Below are 13,328 nucleotides of genomic sequence, written 5' to 3'. Positions count from 1 at the left end.
GGAAAGCTTCTGTAAGGCAAAGGACATAGTCAATCAGACGAATCAGCATTCTACAGATTGGGAAAAAAATCACTACTCCCATATCTGATAGAGGGCCAATATTCAAAATATATAAAGAACTCAAGAAGCTCACCACCAAAAAACCAAACAATCCAATCAAAAAAAGGGATATAGAACTAAACAGAGAATTCACAACAGAGGAATCTCAAATGGCTGAGAAGCACCTAAAGAAATGTTCAAAGTCCTTAGTGATCAGAGAAATGCAAATCAAAATGATCCTGATATTCCACCTTACACGTCAGGTGACAGCACATGTTGGCGAGGATGTGCAGAAAGAGGAACACTCCTCCATTGTTGATGGGATTGCAAACTGGTACAACCACTCTAGAAATCAATCTGGAGGTTCCTCAGAAAACTGGAAATAGATCTACCTAAAGACCCAGCAATACCACTCTTGGCAATAAAGCCAAAGGTGGGAGGTATATGTCTCACCATGCCACAGGGGCACGTGTTCCACTATGTTCATAGTGGCCTTGCTTGTGATAGCCAGAAGCTGGAAACAGCCCAGATGTCCCACAACAGAAGAATGGGTACAGAAAATGTGGTTCATTTACACAATGGAATACTACTCAGCTATCAAGAATGAGGCCATGCTGAGTTTTGCAGGCAAATGGATGGAACCAGAAAATAGCATCCTGAATGAGGTAACTCAGACCCAAAGGACATGTATGGCATGTTCTCACTAATATGTGGATATTAGCCTGCCACCCCCCCCCAAAGGTTCAGAATACCCAAGTTACAGTCCACAGAACTCAAAAAGGTCAACAAGTTGAAGGGCCCAAGTGAGGATGCCTCAGTCTCACTTCAGAGGGAGAAGAAAGCAACCACAAGGTGAGGGGGAGGGGTCTGGGGAGGGAAAGAGGATGGGGGGAAAGGAACATGATCTGGTATTGGGTGGGGGGAAAAGGACTGAGGGCCAGCAGAAGGAAGGAAAATAGGTGAGCTTGGGAGGTGGGGCGGGGGAGATCCTTCAGACTGCACCAGAGACCTGGGAGGTGAGAGACTCTCAGGACTCAAAGGGAGGAGACCCTAGATGAAGTGCCCTACAGTGGGGAGAGGGAACTTGTAGAGCCCCCCGCCCCCCGCCCCAGCAGAAAGACAGGACATCAAGTAAGGGATGGGGTTGCCATCCCACCGTCAAAACTCTGACCCATAATTGTTCCTGTCTGAAAGAACTGCAGGGTCAAAAATGGAGAAGCCTGAGGGAGGTCCAGGGACAGGCCCAAAAGGGGATCCAGCTCAACCCGAGGGGCTGGCACTGCAAACTTGTGGGCTGTGCTGCCGTACACCTACAATCCTAACACTTGAGGGATAGAGGCAAGGGTCAGAAATTCAAGGTCACCCTCAAGTATATAGCCAATTCAGAACCAGCCGGGGCTACATGAGACCTATCTCAAAAAAGCCTCTGTGCTAAAATGCAGAGTCAGTAGCTAAAATTAAGTCCAGCGTCTTCATGCCAAACAGCTAAACAGAGCCCTGCCAATGGCGAAAACCTTTTCCCTTTGTTTATGGGTTGCTAGGTAGAAAAGGATCCTGCTGGGCTGAACCCTGGCATCCTTCTTCACAGTTGGGAGGAGGCAGACTTCTGTAATTAAGAGGAAGTCCTTTTTAATATCAGTCTTATAAACATAGATGGAACAATCAATTATAAAAAATTGTGTTTTCCGAACACTCCTGCTAACTAGGAACTCATATGGAATCCTCAAATTTGTTCCCAACTCCGGGCTTACTTTTCAGCCCTTGGTGAAATATTTGCTGAGTATTGATTTGTATTGAATATTTGCTGAATATTGATTTAGTAAGCATATGCTGTGGTTGTTTGATGACAATGGCCCCAGTAGGGTCATATATCTTGTTCCTTAGTTATTGGAACCGTTTGGAGGATTAGGAGGTGTGGCCTTGTTGGACGAGGTTGTCACTGAGGTGGGCTTGGAGGTTTCAGAAGCCCGTGTCCAGTCTCTCTGTCTACCTCCATCTTGAGAGTCTCCAGCTCTCAGGTTCAGTTTCAGCACCGGCCACGCCTGCCTACCATCGAGCTTTCTGCCGCGATGGCCACCGACTCACCTTCTCAAACTGTGAGCAAACCCCCGTTAAATGCTTTCTTCTCTTTTTCTTTTTTTTTTTTTTGAGGGCTGGGGATTGAACCCAGGACCTTGCGCTTCCTAGGCAAGCGCTCTACCACTGAGCCAAATCCCCAACCCCTAAATGCTTTCTTCTATGAGCTGCCTTTTTATAGTGTCTCTTCCCAGCAATAGAAAAGTAACTAAGACACCTGCACACTCTTTTTAAACTTTAATTAACTAATTAATCTCTCATATATGATACCTCGACAGCTGTTTTTCTTCCTTCTTCTCCTCCCAGTCTCTCCTCACTGCTCCCCTTCTCCCCCAGACCCACTTTTCCTCTAATTTATTTCAGAAAAGGGCAGGCCTCCCAGGGACATCAACCAACTATGGCACATCAAGACATCATACGACTGGGACATCCCCTCATATCAGGGCTGGACAAGGCAACCCAGGAAGAGGGAAGGATCCCCAAAGCCAAGAGTCAGAGACAGCCCTGCTCTCACTGTCAGGAGTCCCACAAGAACACCAAGTACACGCCCATAACAGATGCAGAGACCTAGGTCCGACTCTTAAATATTAATGGTGTGGTTGTCTGTGCATGGGGCTTGTGTGTTGAGATCACTTAGGAATTGCTTCTACTACCCCACCATGCACGTTCCAGTGATGGAACTCAGGTTGGTACAGTTGGCGGCGAGCACCCTCTCCTGATAAGCCAGCTCTTCTTTTCCATACTTACTTATCTTATTTTATGAGTATGACTTGGCACAGCCGTAACTGCTGGAAATGGTGAGAGTCATGAAGCCAGCACAGCTGTCTGACACAGTAGAGGCAAAGCTGAGGTGAGCGCTGAAGTCCTTCTGTCTCTAACCTCTGGGTTTTGGTCTCAGTGTGTTGCACTCTTAGGCACTTCCGGCGCTAGGATTCATTTTATATCTTTTCCCAAGAGAATTATGTCTGAGTGTTTTTAAGGAAAGCTCTAAACGTGACTTTACCTGGCCACTATTTGGAAGTCTTCCTCATGCCCTGGAGATCACTAAGCACGGATAAGCACAGAGCTAGATGAGGCCATTACTCCAGGGATCTTCTTGGGTCATCTGCTGTGGAGCACACACAAGCAGTATAATTGGGGCAGGGTAAACGGAGACAATTGACAAACTCCGACTGGCCAGGAGGGTAGGTCGCAGATTCAAGGCCTCCCTACAATAGACTCAGAGCTCTCTGAAAATGTACTTTAAAGATAGGGACTCATACAGGGTAGAACCCTGGAGGAATGAATTAGTAAATCAGATAGGTTAGCTAAAATAAAGTTTTCTTACTTTGTAGTGTGGATGATAAAACATATAGTAAAAGAAGTTATGTGTTAGCATTTGCTATTTATAAAAAGACTGGTTCAGATATTTTCTGCTTGTCTGGAGGACTTTTCAAACTGCAAACACTGCCAGCCTACAGGCAGGCTGTCATATAATAATTGTGTTTGCTTTGGAGGACACTTTCTTTAGGTTCTTTAAATTGGAGTTACAGGGCTGATACTAAAAATAAAACCTGTTCTGTTTATATTTTCTAACTGTGACTGAACGTGTAACTCTGGGTGTGTAATAAAAAAAATCAAACGCGTCACCTGTACTTCTAGGATAACCATTAGCCTGTTGCAGGATACTTGATCACATTTTGAACCCCAAGATTGTGTTGTTTCCTGGAGAAAGCTGTTTCTGGTTGTGACGTGGCTCAACCTTAACACACACCCTTAATCCCAAACAGCGAAGGCAAAGTTAGTCTGCAGAAGGAAGCAGCTATGTTTGAAAGTGATGTCTAATTGGGTGGCAAGGTGACAAATCAGAGAAAGATTTGCTAGAATAGGATCCGCCCAACTATAATGGGAGGAGAGAGGAAAGCGAGGCAGCGTAGGAGAGCAGGCCGTTTTACCAGGAGAATTTTACAGACACAGGTTGAAGAGAGAACAAGCTAGACACAGGTGACAGAAGACTGACGGAGACAGAGAATGAGAAGCCAGAAGATTAGAACAGACTGCCAGAGTTAGTCTGAGGCCGAGAGGGCAATTCAGTCAGAGGCCAATAGAAAAACCAGATTGAACCAGTCAGATTGAACTGTAGCAAGTTTCAGAGGCTGAAACCAGTCTAGGGCTGGAAAAGATTATAAGGAGGTTAGAAGCTTCTAGGCCTAGGTTATTCAGACTGAGGCGGTAAGCCCTGGAGACGACAATTACACAGGGGAATAAAAGTTACTTTTCCATTAGTCTGTCTTTGTCCTGTGTAAATGGGAGCCTGCATAAATAAAGAGGCATCCGGTTGCTGCACCCTGGGCTGGACTGACTGGTCAGGGACACCCCCACTCCCCCAGCCCTCCACCCCCCCAGTTCCCCCCCACCCCCCCCAGCCTCCAACCCCCGGTCCACAGCACACACACACACCAACGACTGACTGCATGTCTGCTTTGCTCACGTATGAGTATGCATGGCATTTGCACACAGGCCCCACAGGGGTCAGAAGAAGGCATTTGGAATGCCCTAGAACTGATGTCACAGACAGCTGAGAGTTAGCATGTGGGTGCTGGGAACTGAACTCCCCTCTTCCGCAGGAGAAGCAAGTACGCTGAACCGCTGGGCCGTCTCCTGTCCGCGGCCTAACCTTGCACTCTTGATCTTCCTGACTTACCCTCCTATACTCTACAATGGCTTAACTATGAATTATTATTTTGCTCATGAGTTGGCAAAACTTTGTCATTCTGTCTGCTGCTGGAGAGAGTGTGACAAGTGAAAGATCATATACTGCTATGAAAAATTCATGTGAATCTGCATCATTCTTGGCTAATCTCTGCTCAGGCCTTGGCTAGGATAGCCTGATATTGCTCCATATGACTCTCATCTCCAGAAATCTCTCTCTCTCTCTCTCTCTCTCTCTCTCTCTCTCTCTCTCTCTCTCTCTCTCTCTCTCTCTCTCTCTCTCTCTCTCTCCTGTTTTTTAGACAGGGTTCTTTCCCCCGTGCAGCCCTGCCTGTCCTGAGACTCGCTCAGGCTGGCCTCAGACCCAGTGACCTGCCTGCTTCTGGCTCCTGAGTGCTGGATTAAAGGTGTGCACCACCACGCCCAGTCTTGTTGGCTGTTCTTATGACAAAGCAGAAATCTAGGTCAAAGCACAAAAGCATAGAGTTTTAGAGTCTAGGCTTCACTATGTAGCCCAGGATAGCTTCCAAATTTCAATCTTGTCTCAACTCTTTTTTTTTTTTTTAAAGAGAATTGTTTATTTAGTTTCTGTATTCACATACATACACTGTAGCTGTCTTCAGACACACCAGAAGAGGGCATCAGAGCTCATTATCGATGGTTGTGAGCCACCATGTGGTTGCTGGGAATTGAATTCAGGACCTCTGGAAGAGCAGTCAGTGCTCTTAACCGCTGAGCCATCTCTCCAGTCCATGTCTCAACTTTCTAAATGATGGGAGTGGATTTATGTGCTACCATGCTTAGCCTTAATAGGATTTTTGATTTTTATTTTTAGAAATAATATTGGCAAAGCAATTCAACGTTTTGAGGTGGCTCTGCATTCTGCTGTTACTTATTTTTGTGTTTTCTATTTTTGGAGTATTAATCAATAGCATTGAACATGAAGAGTGTACAGTGAGGTTCTTGTTTGAAATTATGGCTTGAGCCTGGAAACCTCTTCTCATCTTGTTACCTAAAGGGGTGTTTAGGGGTAGAGCAATGCTGGGACCCTTTAATACATTTCCTTGTGTTATGGGAACCCTCAACCAGAAAATTATTTTGTTGCTACTTCATAACTGTAAGTTAGCTACTGTTATGAATTGTAATGCAAATATCTGATATCTAACCTCCAAAGGGGTTGTGACCCACAGGCTGAGAACTTCTGGGCAAGAGAGAAGGCTCAGGGACTACCATTACCATTTGTTCTTGTTAGAGGACCATGGTTCAGGTTTCCCATGGCAGCTCGCAACTCTAACTCCAGTTTTAGAGGCCTCCACATGAACTTTGTGCATGCACATACACACAGGCAAACATACATGTACATAGATAAATAGAATAAATCTTTTGGAAAAGGTGAATTCATTTTTAAATTGTTCGCCACGTTTAAAAAGAATAGAAATTTAACTCCCACCTTATCACTTACGTCAGGAGGGAGAGCTGGCCTGCCCCTCGCTGGCTGCAGCATTGGATGAGCCACACCCCTACTCCCACCACAGTGCTGGAGAGCTGGTGGACTGACCAACTCAGCCTCAACCTGAGACCAGCTCCAGGGCTCTGGGTTGGCCCACTTTAACATCCACCCCATCTGTGAACTGCTTGAGTCATGAAGGGGCTGGTCCTACAGATCCAAAGCTGCAGGATCTCCCTGACATAGAGTAACAACAGGATATCCAAAAGGAGTCCTGGGGAGGATCTACTATTAATGGTGTAGCAGAGGTCAGAGACCTAGAACCAGACCATAGCAATGAACATTTGCAAGTAAAGATGTGTGGACACTGCAGCTTCCACAACAAGATTTTACCTAAGCAAATATTTTGAATACTTCCTTTTCTTAGGTGTGAAATATTTCTGTTGCTCTGTCTTAGGGTTACTGTCCCTGTGATGAAACTCTATAACCAAAAGTAGCTTGGTGTGGAAAGGGTTTATTTGGTTTACATATTCTGAGTCACAGATCATGAAGGAGGTTGGGTAGGACCCTGGAGGCAGGACTGATGCAGAGGCCAGGGAGGACTACTGCTTACTGGCTTGCTCATCATGGCTTGCTCAACATGCTTTCTTAGAGAACCCAGGAGTGGCCCCACCCACATGGGGCTAGGCCCTTGACCATCAATCATTAATTTAGAAAATGGCCCACAGGCCAGCCTATAGCCTGATCTTATGTGGTCATTTTCTCAAGTGAAGTTCCCACTCTCAGTGACTCTAGCTTGAGACACATTGACATGAAACTAGCCGGCACACCCTCTCAAGGGCAAATCCTCTGGCCATCTGATGCCTGTACCACCACTAGGCAGCAGATAGAGATGAAGGGGACGTACGGTCTTTCTCAGTGGGTCTAACTGGATCTCTGGTTTCCTATTACTTTGCTTAGAGATGCCAGGATGGCCTTAGCAGTAAATATTTCCTGTAAACAATAAAGCAAAATTAATATCCTTAATGGCCAACTTGGAAAGGCTGTTTGCTTCTTGCCACACAGCCTATCTTTCAAGATAAAGAATTCTGATCATTGCTGAGTGTGCACTGCTGACATTGAATTGTACTCTGTAAAACCAGGTCCGGCAATGCTGGTCTTCATGCCAGCATGCAGAAGGATAAGAGCCCCAGGAAGAATGTGGGCCTTCTGTGGTCTATGAAGTAAGATCTGCCACCCCACCCAACTAGACAATGGCAAATTCAATAGAGGGAATTAGACCTGTGGCTTTTTAATCTTAATTTTTGGTTGACATATAAAGAAATGGACTTCATTATGACATTTTCACATACATATATCTCATTATACTTTTTTTTTTTTTTTCGGAGCTGGGGACCGAACCCAGGGCCTTGCGCTTCCTAGGCAAGCGCTCTACCACTGAGCTAAATCCCCAACCTCATTATACTTTTAAAAGTACGCTCTCATACTGTCCTCCCTTGCCCCTTTCCCCCTCTCTTGTTGCTACCCTTCTTCCTCTCAAATGGTTTCCACTCTGTATTTCTGTCACTTTCTGAGTCTCGTAGTCTTTTGTTGGACATAATCCTCTCTGGTTCCATCCACTTTACTGCAAATGTCAGATTCTTATTCTTCCTTACAACTGGGTAAAGTCCAAGTGTGAATGTACACATTTATGACTTTTCATCTGTTATTGAATATAATTTCATCTGTTATTGTAATATAATCACAACACTCCTCCTTTCCTTCCTTCCCTTCATAACCTCCCATATGCCCTTCCCAGGTCTCTAACCCATTCACAGTCTCTCTTTGCGTTTGTTGTTATTGTGTGCATATACACCTATGCACATACATGTACAGTCCTAAACTTACTACTCAGTCCTTTTAATGGTACTTGTATGTATATTTTTGAGGCTAACCATTTGCCGCTGGAGAACAATCCGGGTGTTCTTTCCTGAGGATAACACATACTTTTCTCCGTTCGTCTTTGTTCTTTTAATTTGCCTGGATGGCTACTGGCTACTTCACTGATTGGGCCCGGGGTAGCAGGGATGGTTTAGGAGTGCCCAGCCTTTGAGGTAGCCAAGGCATTTAAAAATTAACTGTGCGCATGCGTGCGTGTGTGCGTGTGTGTGCGCGTGCGTGTGCGTGTCTTCCATTCGTGAATCCAGACAGCTCCTGGGTGAGTGCGCATGTGACCCACCAGTAGCCAAAGCGGTGTAGCCCAAACTCACCGTGACACTGGCACACCGGACATTCGTTTTATTTGCATTTTCCCTTAAAAAACTGAGTTTCATTAGTTCCTCATCTAACTGCTATGGCAGAACACTTGATTACAGGCACTGACGGATGGAAATGTTACATCTGGCCCACAGTTTGGGGTACAGACCCCAACAGCGGGGAGGTGTAGTGGCAAGAGGAGCTGGCGCCACTGCGTCCTCCGTCACAGGCAGACAGGCAGAGATGAACCCCTGTGCTCAGGCTGTTCTATTCACACACGCACACATGAAATAAAAAAATAATAAAAATTACAAATATAAGGCCTGCCTGGACTAGTAAATTTAAGGGCAGCCTTTGGAATTTTGTCAGACCCCATTTCAATGTGAAAAAGATCAGGTGGTGTAGGTCTGTGGTCGGAGCTCGTCTAGCGGGTGGGAGGCTCAACCCCCAGGGCCACCAAAAGAAAAAAAATACATGGGTCTTCACAGTAGCAGCACACATTCTGAGATATACCTCCATATATTTGAAAGATACAATCGAAAATATTTAAATACAATTTTAAATTGATGTTCTGAGAATTTCAAACATGCATACAACTCCTCTGGAACCATTCCAGCTGTCATTTTTATTATCGAGAGAAGATATTGAGAGAGGATCATTCTACGTAACCCTGGATGTGATGGACCTATGTAGACCCGGCTGGCCTAGACGTCACGGAGATCCGCCTGCCTCTGTCTCCCAAGTTCCGGGATTAAAGGTGTACGCCACCCCAGGCTCGTTATCTCTTGAAACAAGGCTTTGTTTTGCGGCCCTGTCAGCCCCAGAACTTGCTCTGTGGACCAGGCGGATCTTAAATTTGCAGTGACGCTCCTGCCTCTGCCTCTTGAGTACTTGGGAATCCAGGTTTGTGTGACCAGGTCTCACGACGTTTCTGTGATGGAGGGCTGGGATTACAGGGGTGTACCCAGCTGGAACCCCAGCCCCAGAGGATCTGGCACCCTCTTCTGGGTTCTGCTGGCATCAGGTACACAATGTGCCCATACATATATACACATCCTCACACATACACAGAAAGGAAATGTAAGAAATTAGGAGATCTCATTGTCGACTTAGAATTGGCCTAAGTCTTTCGGGGCTGACCTTCAGTGACAGACTCTTGCAATCCAGCGACCATGTGGGTCGAGAGTGTCAAGAGCAGAGAGTGTTCTTTACCACTGAGCCATCCCTCTAGCACCAACTCTTTTAAAAAGGACATCAATATTATTTCCTCCGCTTTTAATTGTGCACAGTTTCATGGCAGCATGCAAGTCCACATTCCAGTGCAGACACCACTGCTAGCCGTTTATGCAAATTTGCAGCTAATTTTGAAAAAAGCAGAAAGGCTTAAAAATTGCTTATCAAATCTGCAAGAAGCCAACGCCAGGCGGAAATTCGAAGCCATCCTGCAGCATCACCGGGAGCAAGAGCCTGTTCTATAAGAGGAGTTTGTTTCTTGGCGTTCCGTACCCATACATTAACGCTGGCTATTATGAAATTGATCCCAAACCTGGCAGGTTCAGCGTGTGCTTAGAGATCAGAGCAGACCGTGGACGGCCTCTGCTCCTCCACATTGCACATTGTTAGAATGATGGAGCAGTTGTCCTGTGCTCAGTGGCTGTGGCCTTGTGAATGAGGGTCTATGGATGTTCCTTAAATCAATGGAGAATGCCTATTTCACACAGTGTGTGTGTGTGTGTGTGTGTGTGTGTGTGTGTGTGTGAGTGTGTGTGTGTGTGAGAGAGAGAGAGAGACAGAGAGAGACAGAGACAGAGACAGAGAGAGACAGAGACAGAGAGACAGTGAGACAGAGAGACCGGGAGGGGATACAATCCAGGGCCTTAGGCAGGCTGGGTGAGTGCTCTGCCAGTCTTCACATTTCTCACTCTCTTATTTATCCACAGTGTTTGTTATCTTTATATTTTGGTTAAGTAAATTGTATTGACTTGTTTTGTGTGTCACCTTGACACAAACGAGTTATCACGGAGAAAGAAGCCTCAGTTGAGGAAAGGCCTCCATGAGATCCAGCTGTAAGGCATTTTCTCAATTAGTGATCAAGGGTGGGAGGGCCCATTGTGGGTGGTGCCATCCCTGGGCTGGTGGTCTTGGGTTCTATAAGAAAGCAAGCTGAGCAAGCCAGAGGAAGCAAGCCAGGAAGTAACATCCCTCCATGGCCTCTGCATCAGCTCCTGCTTCCTGACCTGCTTGAGTTCCAGTCCTGACTTCCTTTGGTGATGAACAGCAACGTGGAAGTGTAAGCTGGATAAACCCTTTCCTCCCCAGCTTGCTTCTTGGTCCTGATGTTTGTGAAGGACTAGGAACCCCGGCTAAGACATAAATGAAAGCTTATCCTTTAGATATTATTTATATCTAGTTGATCTAATGAATAAGTGCTTTCATTATGTTATGTCTATTTCTAAGGGAAACCAATGTCAATGGAGAACTCTTCAGGTCTTTTAAAGATTTATTTATTTATTTTGTATATGAGTACACTGTAGCTGTCTTCAGACACACCAGAAGAGGGCATCGGATCTCTTTACAGATGGTTGTGAGCCACCATGTGGTTGCTGGGATTTGAACTCAGGACCTCTGGAAGAACAGTCAGTGCTCTTAACCACTGAGCCATCTCTCCAGCCCCCTACTCTTCAGGTCTTAATTCTGACATAAATACTGTATGTGCAGAATTCCACACCATGCATCCCATCCATCTTCCTGTCCTTCCATATCTGCCCTCCACCCTTGCAACCTCACAGAAGGAAAAAAAATATATAAATATATATTTATATATAAATATAATATATATAAATATTATATATATATATATGAATGACAGTGGTGGCAGCTCATGCCTCTTTAAAAATTATTTAGGGCATGGGGAGGGGAGTTGAGAGGGTAGTAGAGACAGAGAAAGGCAGAGAGAGAGAGAGAGAGAGAGAGAGAGAGAGGGAGAGAGGAGAGGAGAGGAGAGGGGGAGAGAAGAGAAGAGAAGAGAAGAGACAAGAAGTAGAGCAGAGGCCACCATGATCATGTGGAGAGAGAGGGGGCCGGGGAATAATGGGGAGAGAGGGGTAAGGAGGAGAGGACAGAGCAGGAGCAATAAGGCAAGAGAGCCAGCTCATGGCTTTAATCTCAGCGTTCTGGAGGCAGAAGCAGGGAGATCTTTGTGAGTTTGAGGCCAGCCTGGTGTGCAGAGCAAGTTCTAGGATAGCCAAGGCCAGTGAAACCTTTGCTCAAAAAACCAAAGCAACCAAACCAACCAACCAAATAAATAAAATAAAAAGAAAGACAGACAGAAAGAAAATATAATACTGTGGAAGCTGCAGTATGTCCCACACTATACCCTTTTGTCCAAACATCTTTGTTTGCAAATGTTCATTGCAATGAGTCATTCATTGGTTTGGTTTGAGATCTCTGGCTGCTGCTACTCATTCCGGCAGCTCATAGATGGGGTAGATGTGGGCGTGGGACAATTCAAAGCCTTGGATCCAGGCCTCGGTGGTCGGTGGTCGGTGAGTTGGTCGGTCTACCAGCTCTCTTGCACTCACACTACCAGGGCCAGGTCTCCAGCACTGCGGCTGCAGCCAGTGAGGGGCAGGACGAACTCTTCCACACACACACCCAGAGTGGGGGCAGCTCTCTAGCACTCATCATGCAACTCACACAATCGAACATTTAATTGGAGCTGGCTTACAGCTCAGAGATTCCATCCATTATCATCATGGTGGGAAACATGGCAGCACGCAGGCAGACATGGTGCTTGAGAAAGAACAGAGTTCTACACCTAGACTGGCAGGCAGTAGGAAGCCAATGTCACCCTAGACCTGGCTTGAGCATTTGAGACCTTAAAGCCTGCCCCTGCCCACTTCCTCCAACAAGGCCACACCTACTCCAGCAAGGCCATAGCTTCTAACAGTGCTACTCCCTATGAACCTATGGGTCATTTACATTACACAAATGTAAAATAGTAGTGGTAGTAGTAGTAGTAGTGGTAGTAGTAGTAGTAGTGGTAGTAGTAGTAGTAGTGGTAATAGTAGTAGTAGTAGTAGTAGTAGTAGTAGTGGTAATAGTAGTAGGAGTAGTAAAGAAAATACAAATGCATCACAATCTAGAAACACTTTTGTGTGTATGTATGTGTGTGTTGTGTGCACACATATGTGCATATGTGTATGCGTGAATATAGAGGCTGAGGCTAAATGCTCTTCACTTTATGCAATGAGCCAAGATCTCTCACTGAATCTGGAGCCTGCTATTCTGCTAGTCAGGAGTACTCTGACTCTTTTCCAGAGATTATAGGCAGGCCAAGGTGCTATGTTGGTTTGAATAAGAATGGCTCCCTCAGACTCTATTTGAATGCTTAGGGGGTGGCATTAGGAGGTGTGGCCTTGCTGGAGGAAGCATGTCACTGGTGGTACACTTTGGGGTTTTAAATGCTCAAGCCAGGCCCAGCGTCTCTCTCTCTTTTCCTGCTGCCTGCTGATCTAGAACCCTCAGATCTTTCTCCAGCACCATGTATGCTTACATGTCACTGGGTCACTATGCTTCTAGCCATGCTGATAATGGTCTAAACCTCTGAAATCCTCAATTAAATGTTTTCCTTATTATGAGTTGCTGTGGTCATGGTATCTCCTCATAGCAACAGAAATCCTAAGACAGGCGCTCACCAGAGACTGAACGACTGTGTAGTTGTTCCCTAAGAGAATTCTCGACTCCTCTGCCCATTGGTAGGGTCGCTGTGCAGCAGTTGCTTGCAGCAATGGAGGAGACTTGTTCTCCTGCTTTTCTGTCTCTATTGTAGCTAATTTTG

The sequence above is a fragment of the Rattus rattus genome, chromosome 1, assembly GCF_011064425.1.
Source record: "Rattus rattus isolate New Zealand chromosome 1, Rrattus_CSIRO_v1, whole genome shotgun sequence".
NCBI lineage: Eukaryota > Metazoa > Chordata > Mammalia > Rodentia > Muridae > Rattus > Rattus rattus.
The sequence above is the reverse complement of the archived record's forward strand: the minus strand, read 5'-3'. Positions refer to the sequence as shown.